Source organism: Nicotiana tabacum, chromosome 8 (assembly GCF_000715075.1).
Source record: "Nicotiana tabacum cultivar K326 chromosome 8, ASM71507v2, whole genome shotgun sequence".
Taxonomy (NCBI): domain Eukaryota; kingdom Viridiplantae; phylum Streptophyta; class Magnoliopsida; order Solanales; family Solanaceae; genus Nicotiana; species Nicotiana tabacum.
In genome coordinates this window covers 56,962,238-56,988,631 of record NC_134087.1, presented here as the reverse complement: position 1 = coordinate 56,988,631, position 26,394 = coordinate 56,962,238, and the positions used below count along the sequence as shown (strand labels likewise).

General features: G+C 37.9%; 1 pseudogene; it reads left to right on the top strand.

Annotated features, from left to right (window-relative positions):
• Positions 1-24,474, top strand: LOC107791682 ((2Z,6Z)-farnesyl diphosphate synthase CPT6, chloroplastic-like; annotated as a pseudogene).
• The last annotated feature ends 1,920 nt before the right edge of the window (positions 24,475-26,394 follow it).

The following is a 26,394-nucleotide window of genomic DNA, read 5'->3' as shown; positions in this document are numbered from 1 at the left end:
ATGAGCAGTAATTTGTTAGTGTGCTCGCAGCTCCTCCCATGAAAGAGCTCTAATTTGGGTCTTCGATCATCATCTCCATCTCCATTGAATTCATCAGTATCTGTGCATGGTTTTTGTAAGATTTCAAACTCACTGAACCTGGAAAACCATAATATCCAACTAATTATCCCTAAACATGTTGCTTTGATAATGGACGGAAACTGGAGATGGGCTAAGGCTCGAGGTTTACCTGTGCAAGAGGGCCACACATTTCTTACTCCTAATCTCAAAAATATTTGTAACATTTCTTCGAAACTGGGAATACAAGTTATCACTGCTTTTGCTTTCTCTACTGAAAACTGGAATCGTCCCCAGGTACATATCCTACATTGTAACTCCAATTTTAACCTCATTGGTGGAATGAAGTGGTACAAGGTAAAGTTGAGGCGAAGAAGGAGGTGTGCCGGACGTTAGTGGGGAGCATAGGTGAGGAGGAGAGACGAGCGTGCATGGAGAGGTATTGTTGGACTTTAAGCCATTGGGCTTTAAAGACTAAAAGTGTGAATTGGAAAATTGTGGGAAATAAAATGGAGGGAAATGAAAATTTTGAATTAAGTGAGCTTTGTCATTTATGACAAATGGACTTTGTCCTACATTGATAAGGGACAACTACACTTGTGTGTATAAATATAGGATCACTTCTTAGAGCTCTTAAAAGAGTTGAAGAGAATGAAGCCTCGCGCCGTCATCGTCGCTCGGCTCGGCTTCGGCTTCGGATTTGTCAAATGATCGATCGATGAGATTAATTTTTTTGACAAAGTTTATTTAATTAATTATTTAAGAATTAATTAAGTGCCAGACAGTTCATTAACGGAATTAACTGGAATGTATAATCCAAAACGTTGAATGCTGGTTTTCCCTTCCGTTCACAATATGAACAGACACTTTTCCTTTTCAAAGATCTGTTCACATTATGAACAGACAACACACCTCTTCCGATAATTGCCTATAAATTCCAAGGCATGGCTTCCTTTTCACATACTGGAAAATACAAAACTTCCTTCTGAAAATCCTGCATTCTACTTCGCAGTTTCTCTTTCAAATTCGTAAGTGTGATTTTGCTGCGCTCTTTGAGTTTGTTGGTATCCTGCAGTTTGTATTGCCACTGTTGCAGGAAGGTTTATTCCGTTTCATCCTGGGAGGATTTAATCCATTACCTTGGCAACTTGTGAGGGGGTTAAAATTCCTTAAGGACGCACAAGAAAATTGTGGACTCGGAATATTTCTTATCGTTTACAGCTTTTCAGTTTCTTCTAACCGTTTTCTAATTTATGTTTTAACACAATAGCGATAACAGGTATAAGGTGGCTAGGAAGGAAGCGAAGCTGGCCATCACGGAGGCTAAAACTGCGGCTTATAGTCGTATGTGCGAGGAACTAGGGGAAAAGGAGGGAAGAAGAAGTTATTTAGGTTGGCCAAGCAGAGAGAGAGAGGAAAGCTCGCGATTTAGACCGAGTGAGATGTATCAAACACAACGATGGTAGAGTATTGATGGAAGATTCCCAGATTAAGAGGAGATGACAGACTTACTTTCAAAAACTTCTTAATGAAGTAGGGGATCGGGATATTGTGCTCGGTGAATTGGAGCATTCCAAGAGTCACAGTGACTCTGGGTACTGCAGACGCATCAAGGTTGAGGAGATCGTGGGAGCTATGAGTAAGATGAGTAGGGACAAAGCGACCGGGCCTAACGAGATTCCAATTGAATTTTGGAAGTGTGTGGGGAAGCAGGTATTGAGTGGTTGACTAGGTTGTTGAATGTTATTTTTAAGGCGAAGAGGATGCTGGATGAGTGGAGGTGGAGTATGGTGGTCCCACCGTATAAGAACAAGGTTGATATCCAGAGTTGTAACAATTATAGGGGTATCAAATTACTGAGTCATATTATGAAAGTATGAGAGAGGGTGGTTGAAGCAAGGTTGAGAATGACGGTGTCCGTTTCCAACAACCAGTTTGGTTTCATCCCGGGACATTCTACTATAGAAGCTATACATGTTGTTAGGAGATTGGTTGAACAGTACAGAGATAGGAAGAAAGACCTGCACATGGTGTTTATTGACCTAGAAAAAACGTATGACAAGGTTCCTAGAGAAGTTATCTAGAGAAGCTTGAAGGTAAAAGGCGTGTCGGTTCCCTACATTATGGCGATTAAGGAAATGTATGATGGGCAAAGACTCAGGTTAGGACAGTAGGAGGCGACTCTGAGGATTTTTCGGTTGTTATGGGGTTACATCAAGGTTCTGCGCTCAGTCCGATCCTATTCGCCTTGGTGATGGACGCGTTAACACATCACATTCAAGGGGATGTGCCATGGTGCATGCTATTTGTTGATGACATAGTTTTGATTGATGAGTCGCGAATCGGTGTTAACGAGAGGCTGGAGGTTTGGAGATAGGCTCTTGAATCTAAGGGTGTCAAGCTTAGCAGGACAAAGACAGAATACATGGAGTGTAAGTTCAGTGCTGAGTGGAGGGAAGTGGGCGTGGATGTAAGGCTTGAATCACAGGTCATCCCGAGTAGAGACAGCTTCAAGTATCTTGGGTCGGTTATCCGGGGGGAGGGGAGATTGACGATGATGTTACATACCGTATTGGGGTAGGATGGATGAAGTATAGGTTAAGATCTGGAGTACTATGTGACAAGAGAGTGCCACTGATACTCAAAGGTAAGTTCTATAAAGCGGTGGTTAGGCCGACCATGATGTATGGGGCTGAGTGTTGGCCGATTAAGAAATAACATATCCATAAGATGAAGGTAGCAGAAATGAGGATGTTGAGGTGGATGTGCGGGCATATTAGGATAACTTGTGGATGCCATTCTATCTAACTACACAAAGCATGCAATGATTCATCAAGGAGGATGTTCTAGTCGTGGGAGAAGATACTCCTGAGGCTGAACGGTTTATGGTAATTGAAGCATGGAAACACTCTAATTTCCTATGCAGAAACTACATTTTAAGTTGTTTGGAGGATGGCTTGTATAATGTTTATAGTGTCATGAAAACTTCAAAACAGTTATGGAACGCTCTTGAGAAAAAGTACAAGACCGAGGATGCTGGACTTAAGAAGTTCATTGCTACAAAATTTTTGGATTTTAAGATGATTTATAGTAGGTCGGTCATCACTCAAGTCCAAGAATTACAAGTCATCGTGCATGACCTCCTTGCTGAAGGTATGAACCGAGTCAATAATTTTATTAAAATATTAATAGTATTATTAATTATAAATTTGTTATTGAAGGTATGGTTATAAATGAGATGTTTCAAGTTGTTGCCTTCATTGAAAAGTTACCTCCTTTATTGAAGGACTTTAAGAACTACTTGAAGCACAAGCGCAAAGAGATGACACTTGAGGATCTAATTGTTCGTCTAATGATAGAAGAAGACAACAAAAATGCTGAAAAGAAGTCACATGGAAACTCGGCAATAATGAGAGCTAACATTGTTGAGGAAGCACCGGGAAATAAAAAGAAAAGAAAGAAGGCATCGGGACCAATGAATTACCCGAACAAGAAAAAGTTCAAAGGTAGTTGTCACAACTGTGGAAAGCCCGGGCATAAGGCCATAGATTATCGTGCTCCAAAGAAAGAGTCTCAAAAGAAAGAGTCACAAAAGAAGAAGAATCAAGAAAATGTGGTGGAAAACTTTGAAGAAGTGGAGGAATTGTGTGTCATGTTGTCTGAATGCAACTTGGTAGGAAATCCGAGAGAATGGTGGATTTATTCTGGAGCCACCTACCATGTTTGTGCTAACAAGGAATTATTTTCTTCTTATGCTCCCGCAGGACCCGACCAGACTCTTTTCATGGAAAATTCATCTACGGCCAAAATCGAGGGAGTTGGCAAGATTGCATTGAAGATTACATCCGGAAAAATTATGACTTTAAATCAAGTACTCCATGTTCCAGAAATTCGCAAGAATTTAGTATCTACGGCACTTCTTGTCAAAAATGGATTTAAGTGTGTGTTTGTTTCCAATAGTGTTGTTTTAACTAAAAATGATTTGTATGTAGGCAAAGGTTACCTGAATGAGGGCCTTTTTAAGCTAAATGTAATAGTTATTCCTATCAATAAAGTTGAAGCTTCTTCTTACTTAGTTTAGTCAAATACTTTATGGCATGTACGCTTAGTCCACGTCAACTTCAAACCATTACGGAAAATGATTAATTTGGAAGTATTGCCAAAATTTGATTATATTAACTCAAAATGTCAAATCTGTGTCGATTCAAAGTATGCTAAGCATCCGTATAAGTCTGTTGAAAGGAATTCAAGTCCTTTAGATTTAATTCACACATATATTTGCGATATAAAGTCAACACCATCTCGTAATGGGAAAAAGTACTTCATCACTTTTATTGACGATAGTACGAGATATTTATACCTACTTAGTAGTAAAGATGAAGCAATTGATGCATTCAAGCAATACAAGAATGAAGTTGAAACACAACTTAACAAAAAGATCAAAATGATAAGATGTGATAAGGGTGGCGAATATGAATCTCCTTTTGAATAAATATATTTGGAAAATGGCATTATTCACCAAACAACTGCCCTGTACTCTCCTCAATCAAACGGAATTGCAGAAAGAAAGAATCGAACATTAAAGAAGATGATGAATGCCTTGTTGATAAGTTTTGGTTTACCACAGAACTTGTGGGGGGAAGCTATACTTACAGCAAACCGAATAATCAACCGCGTGCCCCACAGTAAAACACAGTCCATTCCGTACGAAAAGTGGAAAAGAAGGAAACCCAGCTTGAAATACTTCAAAGTGTGGGGGTGTTTAGCTAAAGTACATGTTCCTAAGCCTAAAAGGGGGAAGATAGGATCAAAAACGGTTGATTGTGTATTTATTGGATATGTAACCAATAGCAAGGCATATCGTTTTCTGGTTCATAAATCAGAAAATCCTGAGATCCACGTTAATACGGTAATAGAATCAGATAATGCTGAATTCTTTAAAACTATTTATCCGTATAAAAAGGAAAGTGAATTGTCCTACCAAAAGTCAAAACGACCTCGGGAGGAAACAACAAATGGTATGCCTAATGAGGAAAATCTGAGAAGAAGTAAACGTCAAAGAACATCTACTTCATTCGGTCCAGATTTTCTAACTTTCCTGCTAGAAAATGAGCCTCGAACCTTCAAGGAAGCAATGTCTTCCTCAGAAGCACAATATTGGAAAGAGGCTGTCAATAGTGAAATAGAATCCATATTGAGCAACCACACTTGGGAATTGGTTGATCTTCCTCCAGGTAACAAAACTTTGGATTCTAAATAGATTTTCAAGAATAAATGAAAGACGATAGTACTATTGACAAATACAAGGCATGACTTGTTGTAAAATGATTTAGACATCGAGAAGGTCTTGAATATTTTGACACATACTCTCTAGTAACAAGAATTACATCCATTCGGATGCTAATAGCGTTAGCCGCCTTGTATGGTCTTCAAATCCATCAAATGGATGTAAAAACAACCTTATTAAATTGTGATCTAGAGGAAGAAATTTACATGAAACCAACCTGAAGGGTTTGTGGTTTCGGGAAAAGAAAAGAAGGTGTGCCGACTTGTTAAGTCTCTTTATGGACTAAAACAAGCACCCAAGCAATGACATGCAAAATTTGACCAAACAATATTGTCAAATGACTTTAAGATTAATGAATGTGATAAATATGTTTACAATAAGAACGTTCCAAATCATATAGACATTGTTTGCTTATATGTTGATGATATGCTAATAATAATCAAAGACGTTGCCGACATTCAAGCTACTAAGCGTATGCTTGCTAGTAACTGATATGAAAGACTTAGGAGTTGCCGATGTAATTCTAGGAATTAAAATCCAGAGGACTCCTCAGGGTCTGGCTTTGTCTCAACCACATTACGTGAAAATGGTACTGGAAAAATTCAAACATTTGGAATTTAGAAGTGCAAGAACTCCAATTGACTTAAACCATTATCTTGTAAAGAATAAAGGTGAAAGCATATCTCAATTGGATTATGCTCGTGTGTTCGGAAGCTTAATGTATATCGTGAACTGTACACGTCCTGATATAGCTTGTGCAATAAGTAAACTTAGTCGATTCACAAGTAATCCCAACAAACATCACTGGGTGGCAAAGAAACGAGTTCTGGGATATTTGGAATATACCCAAGACTACGCTTTGCACTACAATAAATATCATGTGGTTATCGAAGGATATAGTGATGCAAATTGGATAACCGGCTCAATAGAAACAAAGTTCACAAGTCGATATGTTTTTATTGTTGGCGTAGGAGTAGTATCTTGGAAGTCTTCCAAACAGACGTGCATCGCTCGCTCTATAATGGAATCAGAGTTTATAGTTTTGGATAAGGCCGATGAAGAAGCTGAATGGCTTCGAAATTTCTTAGAAGACATTCCGTTCTGGCCAAAACCTTTGGCTCCTATATGTATACATTGCGATAGTGAGGCTGCAATAGAACGGGCAGGGAGCGCTATATATAACGGAAAGTCTCGTCATATATGGCAAAGACATAAAACTATTAGACAACTACTCTCTAGTAGAATTATCACTATTGATTATGTAAGATCAAAGGATAATGTGGCGGATCCGCTTACAAAAGGACTAACTAGAGAGGGAGTTGAGAAATCATCTAAGGGAATTGGACTCTGGCCGAGGATAAGTCATCATGGCGGTAACTCTACCTAGAATTTTGGATATTCTGAGATCTAGGTTCAAGGAGCTCAAACTAAGTTGTGATTGACCAGTTCAACATTGTCAAATTAAAATCTTTGGTCCCTTCTCGTGGTGAAGACAATGTTCAGTAACAAGGATATAACTTTACACGTTCTTTAATGATTACCTAAGTTTGATGTGGTATTTATAAAATAGTGTCAATCTAAAGGATTACACATTTAGGAATCACCTATGTAGGTGTAAAGTGGAAGCCGCTTCAATGAGAATTCTGTAAGGCCAATTCTCTACGCACTTATAAAACCAGGCGGTGTTTATGGCTGAAATGAACACAACAATGAGAACCAAAAGACGGTTAAGGGTTGGTTGTGTGACATATGATTGTCTAGGTATACACTAAAGTTCAACGGTTCAAAGATATCAAATCTACCGATTGACTGAGTATATCCGAAATATGCTCACTACGTAAAGTTTAAAGGGAAACCTACTTATCCAGATGTAATTAATCCTTACTTGCAAATCACACAGCTTTTATCTATGTTCATTCTTGTTACAGTCAATCCCATTCATGTGGGGGATTGTTGGACTTTAAGCCATTGGTCTTTAAAGAGTAGAAGTGTGAATTGGGAAATGGTGGGAAATAAAATGGAGGGAAATGAAAAATTTGAATCAAATGAGCTATGTCATTTATGACAAATAGACTTTGTCCCACATTGGTGAGGGACAACTACACTTGTGTGTATAAATATAGGATCACTTCTTAGAGCTTTTAAAGGAGTTGAAGAGAATGAAGCCTCGCATCGTCGTCGTCGCTTGGCTCGGCTTCGGCTTGGATTTGGATTTGGATTTGGATTTATCAAATGATCGATCTATGAGATTAATATTTTGGACAAAGTTTATTTAATCAATTATTTAAGAATTAATTAAGTGCCAGTCAGTTCATTAATGGAATTAACTATAATGTATAATCCAAAACGTTGAACGCTGCTTTTCCCTTCTGTTCACATTATAAATAGACACTTTTTCTTTTCAAAGATCTGTTCACATTATGAACAGACATCACACCTCTTCTGATAATTGCCTATAAATTCAGAGGCATGGCTTCCTTTTCACATATTGGAAAATATAGAACTTCCTTCTGAAAATCCTACATTCTACTTCGCAGTTTCTCTTTCAAATTCGTAAGTGTGATTTTGCTCCATTCTTTGAGTTTGTTGGTATCTTGCAGTTTGTATTGCCACTATGGCAGGAGGGTTTATTCCGTTTCATCCTGGGAGGATTTAATCCATTACCTTGGCAAATTGTGAGGGGGTTAAAATTCCTTAAGGACGCACAAGGAAATTGAGGACTCGGAATATTTCTTATCATTTACAGCTTTTCAGTTTCTTCTAAAAGTTTTCTAATTTCCGTTTAATACAGTAGCGATAACACGTATAAGGTAGCTAGGAATGAATCAAAGCTGGCGGTCACAGAGGCTAAGACTGCGGCTATAGTCGTATGTACGAGGAACTAAGGGAAAAAAGAGGGGAGAAGAAGTTATTTAGGCTGGCCAAGCAGAGAGAGAGAGAGAGGGGAAAGCTCGAGATTTAGACCGAGTGAGATGCATCAAGGATGACGATGGTAGAGTATTTATGGAAGATTCTCATATTAAGAGGAGATGACAGACTTACTTTCAAAAACTTCTTAATGAAGTAGGGGATCGGGATATTGTGCTAGGTGAATTGGAGCATTCCAAGAGTCACAGTGACTTTGGGTACTGCAAACGCATCAAGGTTGAAGAGGTCGTAGAAGCTATGAGTAAAATGAGTAGGGGCAACGCGACCGGGCCTGACGAGATTCCGGTAGAATTTTGGAAGTGTGTGGGGAAAGCAGGTATGGAGTGGTTGACTAGGTTGTTGAATGTTATTTTAAGGCGAAGAGGATGCCGGATGAGTGGAGGTGGAGTACGGTGGTCCCATTGTATAAGAACAAGGTTGATATCCAGAGTTGTAACAATTATAGGGGTATCAAATTACTGAGTCATACTATGAAAGTATGGGAGAGGGTGGTTGAATCAAGGTTGAGGATGACGGTGTCCGTTTTCGACAACCAGTTTGGTTTCATGCCGGGTCGTTCTACTACAGAATCCATACATCTTGTTAGGAGGTTGGTTGAACAGTAAAGAGATAGGAATAAAGACCTGCACATGGTGTTTATTGACCTAGAAAAAGCGTATGACAAGGTTCCTAGAGAAGTTATCTGGAGAAGCTTGAAGGCAAAAGGCGTGTCAGTTCCCTACATTATGGCAATTAAGGACATGTATGATGGGTCAAAGACTCGGGTTAGGACAGTAGGAGGCGACTCTGAGGATTTTCCGGTTGTTATAGGGTTACACCAAGGTTCTGCGCTCAGTCCGTTCCTATTCGCCCTGGTGATGGATGCGTTAACACATCACAATATAGGGGATGCGCCATGGTGCATGCTATTCGCTAATGACATAGTTTTGATTGATGAGCCGCGAACGGTGTTAACGAGAGGTTAGACGTTTGGAGACAGGCTCTTGAATCTAAGGGTTTCAAGCTTAGCAGGACAAAGACGGAATACCTAGAGTGTAAGTTCAGTGCTGAGCATAGGGAAGTGAGCATGGATGTGAGGCTTGAATCACAGGTCATCCCGAGTAGAGACAGCTTCAAGTACCTTAGGTCGGTTATCCAGGGGGATGGGAGATCGACGAGGTTGTTACACACCGTATTGGGGTAGGATGAATGAAGTGGAGGTTAGCATCTAGAGTATTGTGTGACAAGAGAGTGCCACTGATACTCAAAGGTAAGTTCTATAAAGTGATGGTTAGGCCGGCCATGATATATGGGGCTGAGTGGTGGCCGATTAAGAAATCACATACCCAGAAGATGAAGGTAGCAGAAATGAGGATGTTGAGGTGGATGTGTGGGCATATTAGGATGGATAAGATTTGGAATGATGATATTCGGGAGAAGGTGTGCGTGGCTCCCATTGATAACAAGATGCGGGAAGCAAGGCTTAGATGGTTCGGGCATGTTCAGAGGAGAAGCCCAGATGCTCCGGTGAGGAAGTGCGAACGGCTGGTTGTGGAGGGCACGAGAAGAGGTAGGGGCAGCCTTAGAAGTATTGGGGGAGATGATTAGGCCGGATATGTTGAGTCTTCAGATATCCGAGGACATGACACTTGATAGGAACATGTGGAGGTCGAGTATTAGGGTTGCAGGTTAGGAAGTAGTTGTGTCTTGTCTTATGCCATAACTTTGTATGACTAGTTTGGTAGGGATACTATTTTGCTTTTGCTTTGTATCATTCTTCTTGATTTCATGTTGTTCCTATTTTTCGTATTTTTCATATTATATCTGTGGTGTTACTAATATTGTCTTCTTTTGTCTAGTTGTCTTCTTGAGCCGAGGGTCTTTCGGAAACAGCCTCTCTACTCCTTCGAGGTAGGGGTAAGGTCTGCATACACACTACCTTCCCCAGATCCCACTAATGAGATTTCAGTGGGTCGTCGTCGTCGTCGTTACTGTTGTTGTTGTTGTTGTTGTTGTTGTATATTCCTATTTTGTTCGCTTACTTTTAAACTTGGAATTGTAATTTTCCTTTCATGTTTATGATATTAATTGTTTATGTTGAATTATATATTTTCTCTTATGATGATGGCAAGCATGTTCTGACGAAATATATGAATCTTCTGTCTGATTCGATTAAGTTGCCTCGATATTAGTAGTAATTAAAGCCTCACGCATACGATCGGGTACAAACCAGTGCAGATGAAGTAACACGAATATTGTCGTTTGCAATTTAATGGTATCGGTTTTTCATCCATCATGAATTTGCGTTTTGTATTTTACATGATTTCAATTAAAGATCTGTTTCTGTTGTACAAGCATAACAATTTGAGTTTGAGCAGGAGGAGGTTGATTTCTTAATGCAACTGTTCGAGGAGTTCTTTGAAGAATTTATGAGGTACTTTGTTTGGTTAAACTATACTCCAATATATATCTAAATCCAGTTTCGGGTCTTCCTCCTTTCTTTTTTCACGTAGAAATTCTTCGCGATTATTTAAGTCTTTCTGGAAGGAAGCTTTCAACTATTATTGTTTAAAATTATTAATTAATGGTTCTTTTACAATCCCAGTGATATATCGTAACGATATAAATAAAATAGAACTTGTGAGAAACAGATGAAGGCTCACGAGAAAAGTAATGATAATACATGGACTAAATTCTCTTGAAAAAAATAGATCTACGATCAATCAAAGATTACTAAATTAAATGTTAATAATCTGTATTGCTGTAAATAAATAAAATAATAATCTTTCTGAAAATAGAAATAGAAAGTTAGTAGAAATAAATTTTGAAAACAATATTTGAACTTCAAAATAAATTTTAAAAACGGTATAGTAACAAATCGAGCCTACTGACACAGTGTGTCCTTAAGGAAATTATTTCCCTCAAGTACCCGAGGTTCTGGAATATATACTCCCAGGATAGAATGATTTAACTCACCGGAGTGTTGGTACCAAAAATGCCAATGAACAGTGAACCACTCGAAGGCTGTAAAACACACTGAATTTTTTGTGCAGAAGAAGAAGAAGATTATCAGAAAATTTCGTAAGTAGATAATCTAGGATTTGAAGGAATATTTATAGCCAATTTGGTATTGTTTCTTAAAAGTTTGCAACCTTTCAGAAAAGCTATAGTTGTTGGAACAGGTTTGACACTATTTCTGAACAGCCATTAGCTGTTGGAAATATTGCGGGAAAATTAAACGGATTTAAAATAATCCGGGAAAGAAAAAATGGGACCAGATCGGACCGGGTCGCGGGTCATGGGTGATTTCAATTTTCGTTAATTAATTTTAATTAATTAATTAAATATTTGAAAAGAATTTTGTCCAAAAAGATCAATCAATTAATCGATCTTTGACCAAACTCAAATCCAAATCCAAATCCGAATCTGTATCTGAATCCTAATTAGAAGCCGAGCCAAGCGAGAGACGACGCGACGACGGCGCGAGGCTTGCCTACTTCTTAGCTCTTTAAGAGCTAAAAGATAAAGAAAAAATTGGACCGGGCCGGGTCCCGGGTCATGGGTGATTTGAATTTTCGTTAATTAATTTTAATTAATTAATTAAATATTTGAAAAGAATTTTGTTCAAAAAGATTAATCAATCAATCTTTAACCGAAGCCGAAGCCGAGCCGAGCGACGACGACAGCGCGAGGCTTTCCTTCTTCTTAGCTCTTTAAGAGCTAAAAGATGAGCTTCTCTATATATACACAAAGATTTTCTTTCCTTCTACCAATGAGGGACAAAGTGCATTAGTAAAGTGAACTCATTCAAAATTGCACTTCCCTCCATTTCTTTTCCCACTATTTTCCATTCACACTTCTTTTGTTATTAATAACAAAAATCCAACACAAATAAAACTTAGATGTGTTTAACCAAAAAATGAGATTTCAGCCAAAGCTTTAATTTTAGAAGAACTCGGGTTACTGATAATCAAAAGTATATATGAAAGAGAGTAATTTTACTAGCAATGATATAATCAGAAGAAAGCAAGTAAACCAGTATATTTAGATTGTTTTTTTCGTGTCCCTTACAATCGACCCACTCTTCCCCTTTTATATCTATTTTTGGGATATGCGTTTTGTCTTTGTCATAATATTGCCATTATGGAAAATTAAAGACATTAAAGGCTACATTACATTATCATTGCATTTAATACAGATTCTCTAACATTTTTAGTATTTAAGGCTCAATAAATATTGTATCTATACTCCCATGTAATGTCAGATTCATTCCCCTTAATTATTGGACTTAAATAAGTACGAGCGCTGAGTCTTTTACATAATCGCTCGTGCCTCTTCCTTTGCCTCTGCTTGCATCTGTTGCAACTCGTGCCTCTTTGTCAGTTGCATCTCTTTGACTAGTCTATATGTCATGACACGTCATCTTTACACCACTTTAATATGTAAACTCAATTTTTCCCAATACAGATAGTCCCCACACTTGCCATTTATTCATTGATTGAATATTTGGGAAGTGGATTTCATTAAAAATGAGGATTTTTGTCACCATTAATGCTATGACAAAATCGATGCTTTAATTGTCCCTTCCAATTAATACTCTTCACACGTGTCATCTTTTCATTAGTTTTGCAGTTTTGCAGCTCTTTCAAGGCTTTTTCACGGCTTCACTATTCACGAAGTGTCAGTTATCATTATTATGGTCCTTCCATCATTGTACCTTTTCTTTTGGCGGTTGCGTATCAGTATAAATATAACTTCCTTCTTTGTTTTTACCACATAAAGTTTTCTGAACATCCCATTTTCTCAAATCTCTTTTTGCTTCTTCATCGTATCATCATGTCTTCATCAAACCCTAACCCTAGAAGGGTCCCTATAGTTGATAACTTCCCTGATGTCCTCAGTAAGAGCAGAAGAGGAGGTAGGCTTCGTAATTTGGGATCTTCATCCTTGCGTGGTTCTTCTCTTCCTTCGCCTAGTTCTGGCCCCTCTTCTAGAACTAGGGGTTCTCTTTCACAAAGATCTTCTTCTAGGAGTAAAGAACCATCTGAACCTCCTCGTGAACCTTTAGTAGAAGAAATAGTTCCTGCGGAATTATCTTTTTTCAATGACAGAGAATCTCTTAGAAATCAAGTATCTTCTTTAGACCGTGCTGACATTTATCCCACTCAAATTACTGAAGGTTTGATTTCTTTAGTTCGTAGAGACTGTCATTGGGATCATGACTTTCCTATCATTATTCCCAATCCGAATCAAAGAATTACCTCCTACTTAACCAGATTTTCATTTGTCTAAACGTACCCTTTCACTTTAGGATTCAAACCTGCTATCAATCTTGTTATTCTCGAGTTTTGACGTTTCTTTGATGTTTTCTTGGGTCAAATTGGCCCAATAATATGGAGGGTTGTCGCATGTTTGAGGCATTTGACCAACATAGCCAGTGTGCCTTTTACTTTCCCGCATCTAATTCATCTTTACTCCCCTAGACTCTTTCGCAATGGTATTTTTACACTAGTAGCCATGAGTAAAAGGGTTCTAGTTAGCCCTGAAGATGACAAAGACCATGGCTGGTATGCCAGGTTTGTTGCTGCCTCCACTGTTGGTTTAGTGGGTGATGAGAACGTTCCCTTCCCTGAGAAGTGGACTTTTGCACGTGAGTATTCTAACTTTCCTGTACCTTTTTCTTCAATTTTGTTGATATTTCTAATTTTGCCTTTCTTTTTCAGCAACCGTAGGAGTTGTAGAAGATATTCCCAATTTCTGTGCTTGGGTAGACAAGCTATTGAAGATTGCACCAATGGATGGTAGATCTTGGAAAACCATTTCTCAACGATTTGGTTAGAAAGTAAAAACTCATGGTAAGAGCTTTTAACTTACATATATTTTTTATTTCTCTGAACTAATTTCAATCCTTCTTTCTATCAGGATTTGCTATTCGAGGAGTTACTGTCGAGGAGGTCACGGCTTCTCGTATCTCTTTGGAAAGGGCCCAAGAAATAATCTTGGGTTCTTCATCGGAAAAAAAATCCGTTAATGACCAAGGCTCTGAAGAAGAGGAAGACGGGGTTCTTTGATAACAAGACCACGGGCTCGAAGATGCATCATTTCTGATGATGAAGAAGAAGCATCCCCCTGCCGTTCTATTCCCCTCACCGAGTCTATTGAAGCCCCAGTAGTGATTCTTGACGATGATGTTGCTCCCGTTGCTGCTCATGACTCTATCGAGCAACCTTTTATCAGCGGGTTTGGTGGTGAAGGATTAGGCCCAGTTTTGGATGAAGCACCTCTGGCTTCTTTTTCTACTCCTGTATCTATGACTCCTTCTTTGCCGATCTCGGCTGTTTCCGTTCCTCCCCAGACTGTCTTTACTACTTCCATTGTCCCTTCTTCCACTGTTCCTCCTTCAACAATTCCTCCCCCAATCATTCGCCGTGCTGAAGTTGGATCCTCAAGTAGGAGTGGTTCTATGAGGCAAGTGATCATTGAAGTCCCTGCTGAGGGCAATCTCTTAAGGAAATCGGGTCAAGCAGATGTATGGCTAAAGCCCTTAATCAGACCAATTGAAAGAGCCAAGCTAGAGAGTCATATCTTCTTGACTTTGATGAATGATATTGTGCACGCATCTTTAAAGGTATTCCCCTTCTCTTTTTTCCTTTGCTGTGCTTTAAAATTTTCCAATCTTTGAGATTCTCATTTATCTTCTTTTTCCTTTTTTTATAAGCCAATCTTATCGGCACAGAGATGATGAAAAGGGTTTCCCTCTCAGACCAATTAGTGCGTGATTCTTAATTAGAGGTGTGCAATTGGAAGGAATAGTATGAAAGCCTTCAAATTGATGTGGAGTACTTAGAAGAAAGTAAGAGTACCTTGGAGCAGCAAGTACGGGCCTTGACTTCAAAGTTGGCAGTTGAAAAGGCTTCCTCAAGTCAAGCTGATAAACAAAAGGCTCATCTTGAAAACTCTTTCTCCGAGCAGCTGTCCAAGGCAAGTGAAGAGATTAGAGAGTTTAAGGCTCTCTTGGGTGAGAAAGAGGCTTATGCTGGAGAGCTCGTGCAGAATTTGACTCAAGCACAAGAAGACCTCCGAGCTTCTTATGATAAGGTTTGTGCCATGGAAAGTTACCATGCCTCTATTCAAGCTTCTTACACTTCTGCCTTGGCTGAAAATGATAAATTAAAGAATCAAATTGCTGACTGGGAAAGGGATTATGAAATCCTTGAGGATAAATCTGTCATTGAAGTGAGTTGAGCGATTTTGAATTTCGCTGTGATACCCTAGTTGAAGCTAGCCAAGAAAATTTTAACTTGGAATCTGAGTTAGCTAAAATTAATGAAACTATTGAGAAAGCTCAGCAAACTCAAGATTTTCCTTCTCCCATGGCCGAAGCTTCCGTGAATGTTGAAGTTGATACGGGTATCCCAACTCCTTCAAGCCCAGTTGAGCCCGTTGTTGTTGATGCACCTACTTTAGTTCCTACATCTTCTTAGTGATAAGTTTAAGTCATTTGAATTTCTTTGTGTTGTTTTTTTTTAAAAGCATTGTGGTAAAACCCTTGGTCTCATTTAAGGATTTGTTTTGGAAATTCAAGTCCCCAGACCTTTCACGGGGAAATTTGTATAAACAATTCGCAGTTTATGACTAAGTTCGTACTAAGTCTTAAGCTTTTAATTACTAAGAAGTTTTTTCGTTACTATCTTGAACTTCCATTTAGTTTATTCTTGCCTTTATTTCTAAGGACTTATAAAATAATTTGCATTTTTATTCTTTAAAAATGTTTCTATTAACTTCATGAATATTTGCATTAATCATGAATTTATAAAAGAGGGCCCTTTTATATTCGACACTTAACGAAGAAGACGTCTCAACTTCATAATGGTGTTAACATACGACAAAAGAAATAGGAATACACATGTTTCTTTAAAATAACTTTGACAAGCTTTTATTTGAACTTTGTCTAGTTTTGAATAACACTTTACATGTATTTAAATTACATCTATAACTTTCTCGTAACTATTTTTCTTGTAACAGATTTAAAAAAAAAAATAAACACGAGGTTTTTATCTATAACCCGTTTCAGTACATAGCCTTTACACAAGGTTTTTATCTATAACCCGTTTCAGTACATAGCCTTTACCCTAACTATGGTAAGGTTTTTCTTTGGCCTTAGCTCATGACTTTGCTCTATACTTCATACAATGAGTGAACTTTTCAGAGCTTGATCTTCTTTGCCTTCCTTATACACATGTCTGTGTATATTATGTAGTCCCCCAAGTGTTTGAGCATTGAAGTATGAAGCCTCGAGCACTTGATTGTTCCTCTCATTTGGTCCTTTCCCTGTAAAGGAGAAATATACGGGACTCGGAGGTACGATTATAGATGAAGACTGCTTAACCCGTTTGAATTTCTATCAGAATAATTGTAACCCTAGGCCAGGAAGTTTAATTTATTCCACGTGCCTTGTACGTCGTGGCTCATCATTTAGTACGGGTTAGCGTTTTGCCTACCATCTAAAACCGTTAGTAAAATTTTAACAATTCAAAAATTAAATTTTAAAATATGGATACCTGACTGTGGGTATTCTTCAGAAATAATATATTTTTAGATGAACAACATTTCAATGTGACGGAAGTATCTTGCCATCCATTGTTTCCAGCTCGTATGCTCCTTTACCTGCAATATCATGAATTCTATAGGGTCCTTCCCATGTTGGACTTAATTTCCCTGAGTTAGCTGCCTTCGTAGATTGAAAAGCCTTTTTGAGCACGAAGTCCCCAATTTTGGAGAATCTGAGGCGTGCTTTTCGGTTGTAGTATCGTTCTATGACCTGCTTCTGTGCTGCCATTCTTATTAGTGCAGCTTCTCTTCTTCCTTCAAGTAATCAAGATTTACATGCATTTCCTCGTCATTAGATTCTTCTGTCGCCTGTGTGAATCGTGTACTCGGTTCTCTTATTGAAAAACCTTTTTGAGCACGAAGTCCCCAATTTTGAAGAATCTGAGGCGTGCTTTTCGGTTGTAGTATCGTTTTATGACATGCTTCTGTGCTGCCATTCTTATTAGTGCAGCTTCTCTTCTTTCTTCAAGTAATCAAGATTTACACGCATTTCCTCGTCATTAGATTCTTCTGTCGCCTGTGTGAATTGTGTACTCGGTTTTTCTATCTCAACTGGAATTAAAGCTTCAGCTCCATAAACCAATGAAAATGGTGTTTCTCCTATACTTGTTTTTGCTGTTGTGCGATATGCCCATAAAACACCAGGTAACACTTCTGGCCAATTACCTTTGGATTCCTCTAATTGTTTCTTTAAATTGTTGATAATGACTTTGTTTGTTGACTCAGCTTGCCCATTACCCACCGAATGATAAGGTGTGGATGTAATCCTTTTGATTTTCCAACTTTGAAAGAACTCTGTGATTTGAGCGCCTATAAACTGAGGGCCATTATCACACATGATTTCCTTTGGCACACCGAATCGGCATATGATATTCCGCCAAATGAAATCTCTAACTTCCTTTTCTCGCACCTATTTGAATTCTCCTGCCTCGACCCATTTAGTAAAATAATTAGTGAGTACGAGTAAAAATTTTACCTGACCTTTTGCTTGTGGTAGTGGACCCACGATATCCATCCCACACTTCATAAATGGCCACGGTGCAATGATCGGATGTAGTAACTCTGCAGGCCTATGCATATTATTACCGTACCTTTGGCATTTATCACATTTAGCCACGAAACGTTCCGCTTCTTCTTCCATTTTGGGCCAATAATAACCTGCCCTAATTAAGGTTCTTACCAATGACCTTCCTCCTGCGTGATTTCCACAATGTCCCTCGTGTATTTCTCTCATTACATATTCCATCTGAGAAGGTCTGAGGCATCTTGCTAAGGGACCACCGAACTTTTCGGTTAAGATGTCCTTACTTTAAGCAATACCAAGCAGCCTTTTTTCGAAGCACATGAGCTTTTTTCTTATCTTCAGGGACGGTACCATACTACAAAAAAGCAATAATCTCATTTCTACAATACCAAGTTAAGTTATTATAACTTACCTCATTCTTATCGAGGTCGAGAACTGAATGAAACAAATGAACAACTGAAGCATTTTCATTGCTTGCCACGTCTTCCGCAGATACAAGATTATCCAAAGCGTCGGCTTCAACATTTTCATCCCTTGGTATTAGTGTTACTTTCCAGGTTTGAAATTTCTTTATCAAATCCCGTACCTTCTCTAAGTATTGTTGCATCCTTGCTTCCCTAGCCATATAAGTCCCCAGCATTTGATTAACTACGAGCTGTGAATCACTTTTGATTATAATCTGATTTATGCCGAGTTCTCGTGCCAGTTCTAAACCTGCAATCACAGCTTCGTACTCTGCCTCATTGTTAGTTATAGAGTGACATTTTATGGCTTGTCGAATAGTTTCACCCGTAGGTGGTACCAAAACAATCCCTAAACCAGCACCCTTTACGTTAGATGAACCATCAATAAACAAGGTCCAAGTTCCTGGGTTAGCTCCGTTGAACACCTGCAACTCTTTTTCTGCTTCTAATTGCATCCCTTGACTAAAATCAGCGATGAAATCAGCTAATACTTGCGATTTTATATCAGTTCTAGATTGGTAGGTGATATCATATTCAGTTAATTCTATAGCCCATTTAGCTAACCTTCCTGACAATTCATGCTTATGTAATATATTGCGTAATGGATAAGCAGTTACTACAGCAATAGGATGACATTGAAAATAAGGCCTTAATTTTTTAGATCCTATGATTAATGCAAGTGCAAGCTTTTCCAACTGAGGGTACCGTGTCTCCGCATCTAACAAAGATTTGCTAACATAATAGATTGGAGATTGTTTACCTTGGTCCTCACGGACTAAAGCAGCACTCACCGCTACTTCTGAAACAGCAAGGTAGATGAGCAGTCTTTCCCCAGCCTTTGGTTTTGCGAGCAATGGTAGATTTGATAAATATGTTTTCAAATTTCTGAGTGCCTGCTGACATTCCTCGTTCCATTCAAAGTGATCTTGCTTTTTAAGAGCTGAAAAGAATTTAAAGCACTTTTCTGATGATTTAGAAATGAATCTTCTCAAGGCTGTGATTCGTCCTGTCAACCTCTGCACTTCTTTCTTGCTTGAAAGCATATTAGGAATTTCTTCAATGGCCTTAATCTGTGCGGGATTCACTTCAATACCATGGTTAGAAACAAGAAAACCCAAAAACTTACCTGACGCGATACCAAATGCACATTTGTCCAGATTTAATTTCATATTAAATTTGCATAAAATCTGAAATGTATCAGACAAGTGTGATATATGATCTATTGAATGCTGAGTTTAACGAGCATATCGTCTATATAAACCTCCATGGTTTTTCCCAGATGTTCTTGAAACATTTTAGTAACCAGCCTTTGATATGTTGCACCAGCATTTTTGAGACCAAAAGGCATTACTTTATAATAGTAAGTCCCCCTGTCTGTTATGAATGAAGTTTTTTCTTCATCTACCGGGTCCATTTTGATCTGATTGTACCCTGAATATGCATCTAAAAAACTTAATAGTTCATGCCCTGCAGTAGCATCAATTAGCTTATCTATATGTGGTAGTGGGAAAGAATCTTTACGACAAGCTTTATTAAGGTCTGTGTAATCCACACAAACTCGCCACTTACCATTCTTCTTTGGAACTACGACAGTATTAGCTAACCAATTAGGATACTTCACCTCGCGGATGGATCCAATCTTTAGCAATTTTTGAAACTTTTCTTGAATCACCTGATTCTTGAAAGTTCCTTGCTTTATTTTCTTTTGTTTGACAGGAGGGTACGTTGGGTCTTCATTCAATTTGTAAGTCATTACCTCCGGTGGTATTCCAGTCATGTCAGAGTGGGACCAAGCAAAACAGTCCACGTTAGTTTTCAAAAACTCAATTAACTTACCTCTCATGCCTTGGCTTAGATTAGCCCCTACGTAGACTTTCTTATCAGGCTATTGTTCAAATAACGTCATAGCCTCCAATTCTTCAATTGTTGTTTTGATATTTTCTTTTTCTTCTGGTTCTTGAATGGTATCAGGCCTCGAATCCACATCTGTTCGCCCTTGTTTAGTTGAGGTTTGTGCTGTGGTGCCCTTAACTGTCTTTTGTGATTGCTATTTTTCTTCTTTTTTCGTACTTGAATCTACTACAGAATTGATGCTCCTAGATGTAAGTTGATCCCTGCGAATTTGACATATTCCCCATGGTGATGGAAATTTAATAACTTGATGTAAGGTTGAAGGAAAAACATCCATTTCATGGATCCATGGTCTCCCAAGGATTATATTGTAAGCTATCTCCATATCTACTACTTGAAACTTTGTATCTTTAACAACTCCTTCTGCGAATATGGTGAGTGTTACCTCTTCTTTCGTCACAACACTAGAATTGTCAAATCCAGATAAAGTATGCGCCTTTGGTATTAATTTATCCTCAGCTTGCATCTCACGTAATACTCTTAGCAAAATAATGTTCACGGAACTACCTGGATAAATCAAAACTCGTTTCACATTAGAATCATGTATAATTAAAGATATTACCAGGGCATCGTTATGAGGAGATAATACGCCATCCGCATCAGTATCATCAAATGTAATGTTGTCTTCTTCTAATACATGTCGCACCCATTTTCCTTGGGTAATTGTGACTTTTGAAATTTTATTAGCTGCAGTGTACGTTACGCCATTGATGTCTTCACCCCCGATTATAATGTTGACGAACCTTTTTGGAGACGGTGGTTTAGGGGGTTCTTGCTTATTCTTCATGTAAGCTTGCTTACCTTTCTTACTGAATAACTCGGTGAGATACCTTTGTTTTAATAAATGATCAACTTCACTTTGTAGAAATCTACAGTCTGCTGTTTTATGACCGTGATCATTATGAAACTCACACAAATGATCAGGGTTACGCCTGTTTGGATTTGATCTCATCTCCTTTGGACAACGTACCTTGTCACCCATGTTTCTCAAAACAGCTATGAGCTCGGAAGTGCTCACATTGAAATTGTAATCGCCAAATCTCGCCTTCAAATTTCTATCATCATCTCGTGACTCATGGGTGTTTCGGTCATTCCTAAATCTTGATGAAGAGCCTGACTCTCTATTCCTTGATATGTGATCATACATTTGACTGTCCTGTTTTGACCGTGAATCTTTTCCTACAGGTCCCATGTATGGCTCGTACCTGTTTTTACCAGACCTTTTTTCTGTTTTCGCCCATCTCGAACTTACTTTTTCTTCTTTTTGGAATCGTGGAATAGTATTTTCTTCTATCCTTAGCTTCGTGCTATACTTGTCGTAAACGTCATTCCACGTTGTAGCTGGGAATTCACGAAGACTTTCCTTGAGTCGCCCCAAAGCTTTTGTACTCTTTTCATTCAAATCACTTGTGAAAGCTATAGCTGCCTAATTATCAGGTACATGTAGTAATGTCATTCTTTCACGTTGGAATCTGTCCACGAACTCCCTAAGCAATTCTAAGTCCCCTTGCAATCTTCCATTCTTTTTTCGACTTTTTGAGATCCTAAGTGTGCTTTGATGAAAGAATCTGTAAGCTCAGCAAAAGAATTTATAGAATTTTCGAGTAAAAGGGAATACCATGTTAATGTACCCTTGGTGAGTGTTTCACCAAATTTTTTGACTAATACTGATTCAATCTCCTACTTGGTCAAGTCGTTGCCTTTTACGCTTGTTGTGAATGCAGTCACGTGGTCTCGTGGGTCTGTTGTTCCATCGTATTTTGGAATATCAGGCATTTTGAGTTTCTTTGGAATCAGGAGGGGAGCAGCACTTGGCTTCCAGGGTTGTTGCGAGTATTTATCCGTATATATCCCTTTAATTACGGGCGGCACCTCGGGTTTTTGCTCTATGCGGTCACTTTGCTCCTTGAGCTGTTTCTGCAATGTTAGTACTAAATTTTGTAAATCAGAATTGACTAAGTTACCTGGTACTAAATTACCTGAGTTGACAAGCTGGGAACGAGGGTTCTCCAAAGTGTTATTTTTTGGAGTGGGTGTGGGTGGTGCAGCATGTAACTGGCTAGCAAAAGCCTCAAGAGTTTTACTGACCTGTGAAGCAATTAGTTTCTGCAAAGCTTCATCTATAGCTTCAACATTTTCAAATTGAGCGTTTTCATTTGTTTGAGATCCATCAGGAGAGCCTTCACGAGACCGCCGAGGAGAGCCTCATGGAGAATGGACCGGGGTTTTATTACCCTGTGGATTTCCCTGAAGTTGTTGGTTTTCTTGGTTTCCTTGAATGCGGTCATTGTTGTTCGACATGGTTGATGCAACAAGGAGAGTTAAGCTAAAAGAGGGTAGATTATTAGATTCCCGGTGACAGAACCAATTTGTTTAAACAAAAAATGAGATTTTGGCCAAAGCTTTAATTTTAGAAGAACTCTGGTTACTGATAATCAAAAGTATATATGAAAGAGAGTAATTTTACTTGCAATGATATAATCAAAAGAAAGCAAGTAAACCAGTATATTTAGATTGTTTTTTTCGTGTCCCTTACAATTGACCCACTCTTCCCCTTTTATAGCTATTATGGGGATATGCGTTTTGTTTTTGTCATAATAAGACTATTATGGATAATTAAAGACATTAAATGCTACGATACATAATCATTGCATTTAATACAGATTCTCTAACGTTTTTAGTATTTAAGGCTCAATAAATATTGTATCTATACTCCCATGTAATGTCAGATTCATTCCCCTTAATTCTTGGACTTAAATAAGTACGAGCGCTGAGTCTTTTACATAACCGCTCGTGCCTCTTCCTTTGCCTCTGCTCGCATCTGTTGCAACTCGTGCCTCTTTTCCAGTTGTATCTCTTTGACCAGTCTATGTGTCATGACACGTCATCTTTACACCACTTTAATATATAAACTCAATTTTTTCCAATACAGATAGTCCCCCCACTTGCCATTTATTCATCGATTGAATATTTGGGAAGTGGATTCCATTAAAAATGTTGAAAACAAAAAGAAATATTTATAAATACTCCATTATTCTTACGGTAATCCTACATGAACAGACATGTCCGAATCATTGGACAAAAAGGACCAAAAAGCCATTCTTCATGTACCCAGCACCGATAATAAAAGTGATTTGTTTTGTTTCTATACGCAATTCAGGATTTCGTTTATGCTTATGTTAGAAATATTTTATGTGAATTTGTGGGGAGGGGGAGGGGATGTCCCCCAACCAAGTGACACACTAACCACACACACCCTTTCTCTTCCTCCAATCATAAAGCCCCTTAGTCTCAATTTATATGAGGATATTTAACTGAACACGAAGTTTAAAAGAGAATGAAAGAAATAAATTCTTTTGAAATTTGTAGTTTAGAAGATGCCAAGACATTACTGTGATTATAAATAGTCTCATTGGTAAAATGAGTGTTTAAAGACAAATTGCTTCTAAATATATAAATGTCCCATTCTATTGGAACATACTAAATTATCACATAAACTGGGATATAGAGAGTGCTACTTTCCAATTTTCATATTACTTTAAATCAACAAGGTTGGGGTACGAGTGCCTGTTATTGGAGGTAGATCCAATCTTCCCATCACTTTACAGAAATGCATGGAGTTAACAGAGGAACAAAAGCCAACACAAGACTTCATCTTATGCTGGCAATAAACTATGGAGGACATTATGATATATTAGAAGCAACCAAGAGCATTGCCAGTAAAGCAAAAGGACGGTCTTCTGCGGTTAGAGGATATTGACAACAAATTATTTGAGCAAGAACTCGCTACCAAGTGTGCCAAGTTTGCTAAACCTGATTTACTCATAAGAACTGGTGGAGAACAGAGAATCAGTAACTTCTTACTGTGGCAACTTGCTTACTTTGAATGTGTACTTCACAAACACTCTATTTCCTGACTTTGGGGAAGAAGATTTGAAAGAGGTGATACTTTCCTTTCAACGAAGACACAGACGTTCTGGTGGACACACATATTGAAACATTAGTATAAGCATTTAATATATTTTTCCGGCAAAGCAGAGTCAGATGAAACCACTTCCACCCATGTGCGTCCGCCCCTACAAGCCTTGAGTGCATTGTGATATTGAGTCGGTTTTATTTGAGACTGAGATTGTAATGAGCATGTTGTCAGTATTTTGAATATTTTAAAGTATGGCATGTGTTATGGGAAATGTGTATTGAATGCATATACTAGAGTTTAATTGTTGCTATCAACCATGGTCATAAGTACATCGTGCTTTGAATGTGCTAAATTATAATGTACTTGAAGATAGAGTAATTAGTTAGTTGAATCGAGGACGAGCAACATTTAAGTGTAGGGTGATGATATTTGGGTATAATTATATATTTTATGATATACATATTGATATTTTAATGATAATATTTGCGACATTGAAAATTAATTGAGTTAATTTTATATGTAGGAATATTTGAATACGAGTGGAAAGAAAGTGTCACAAGGTAGTGTCGAAGACATAGAAATAGAGCACGAGAAGAAAAACGATGCAAGGGATGGAAAGGCCTGCCTCCAAACGGCGCCTTACTTCATCCAGGACACCAACCAAGTCGTTCCCCCATGACGCTTCGCGAGGGACAAAATTAAACCTATTGAGGGAAAAGTAGTCTCCCAGGCAGCGCCTCGCGGCATTGTCCCATGTGTTAGAGAAGAGTTGGTTTTCTTATTGATTTTGTATTTGAACACTTTGATCCTAACTTATAACTACCCTCTAAACTCGTTTTGGACGTTATTGAACATATTTTAGATGCAAGAAGAGGTATAGAATAAGTTTGGAGCACAAAATCGTCACATCTTTCATTCCTTCCTCTAGTATTTGCAGTTTTATACTCCTAAGAGCTTTGATGATTGTTCATATGACTATGAGTGGATAAAATGTCTCTTATCCTGGGTTATGAGTAGTTCTTGATTATTAACGTTTAATGGTTGTTGAGATTACTAGATTATATCATATTGATTTGCTTATTCGATCTTGTTGTAATTATTTCAATGCGTAACTAATAGTAGAATACTATCTACAAATTTATAATTAAACTCCAAAGTGAGAATTATAGATTGCATATAGGATTGAATAAAGTAAGTTCTTGAATCCAGGTATCGGATAATAATTCGCAAGTAGGATACACATAAGCTAATTGTGTTACTTGATTATTATTGCAGAAATTACTTATGCATTCTTGTCGATTCTGATCTTATAGACATATAGTATTAGGTTGGCTATGATAGGTGAGAGAGACTTCGAAAGAACGCTGCGAGCAATATAACCCTACTAATCAACAAATCATATAGATCAAGTAGTTAATTAAAACGAAAAATTTAAAAAGATAGATATTAATCTCATAATCCCAGAATATCCCCATCTCCCTAATTTTGCTTCTAAGTTTTTCGTGTGTTCTGCTTGCATTCTTGTCTCCTTGATTTTATAAATTTTTGTAGTAGCTTTAGTTAAGAAAAATCACAATCATCTTTCAAAATATCATTTGAATGCTCGCAACTAGTTTAGGTTAGTCGATAGTAAATTAGAAATTTTTGTGGAAATGATACTGTCTTATCACTTTACTAATTGTCGATTGTATATATTTGTACGTGCGTGTGGACCCAATATTAAACTAGGCAAAAGATATTAATATATATCTTTTTCGGAGTTCTTCCATCAAACTTGAAAGAGTTCTTCCATCAATCATAAATAGTTATAATTACGAGGCCATCCAATCCAGACAAGTACAGATTTGTATGGTAAGCCATAATTTCAGTATCTGGGTGGCAGGCTAATAAGGAACGAGTCCGAAACTTTTTTGATGATTTTTTGGACAAAAAATATTTTTCTACTACTTAAAAAAAGTTACATAAATGAGTAAAGTGCAGTACTATACTGCGAACTACTTTAACGGAAATTTAGCCGTTAAAGTAAAACGCAGTACCATACTGCATTTTACTTTAATTTTTTTTTTGTAATTCGCAGTACTAAACTGCGTTTTACTCAAAATCTAGGCCCAGGTTTAAATTATTAAAGTTGTTCGCAGTATTATATTGCATTTTAAGTAAAACGCAGTATAATACTGCGAACAACTTTAATAATTTAAACCCCCTTCTTCTTCCT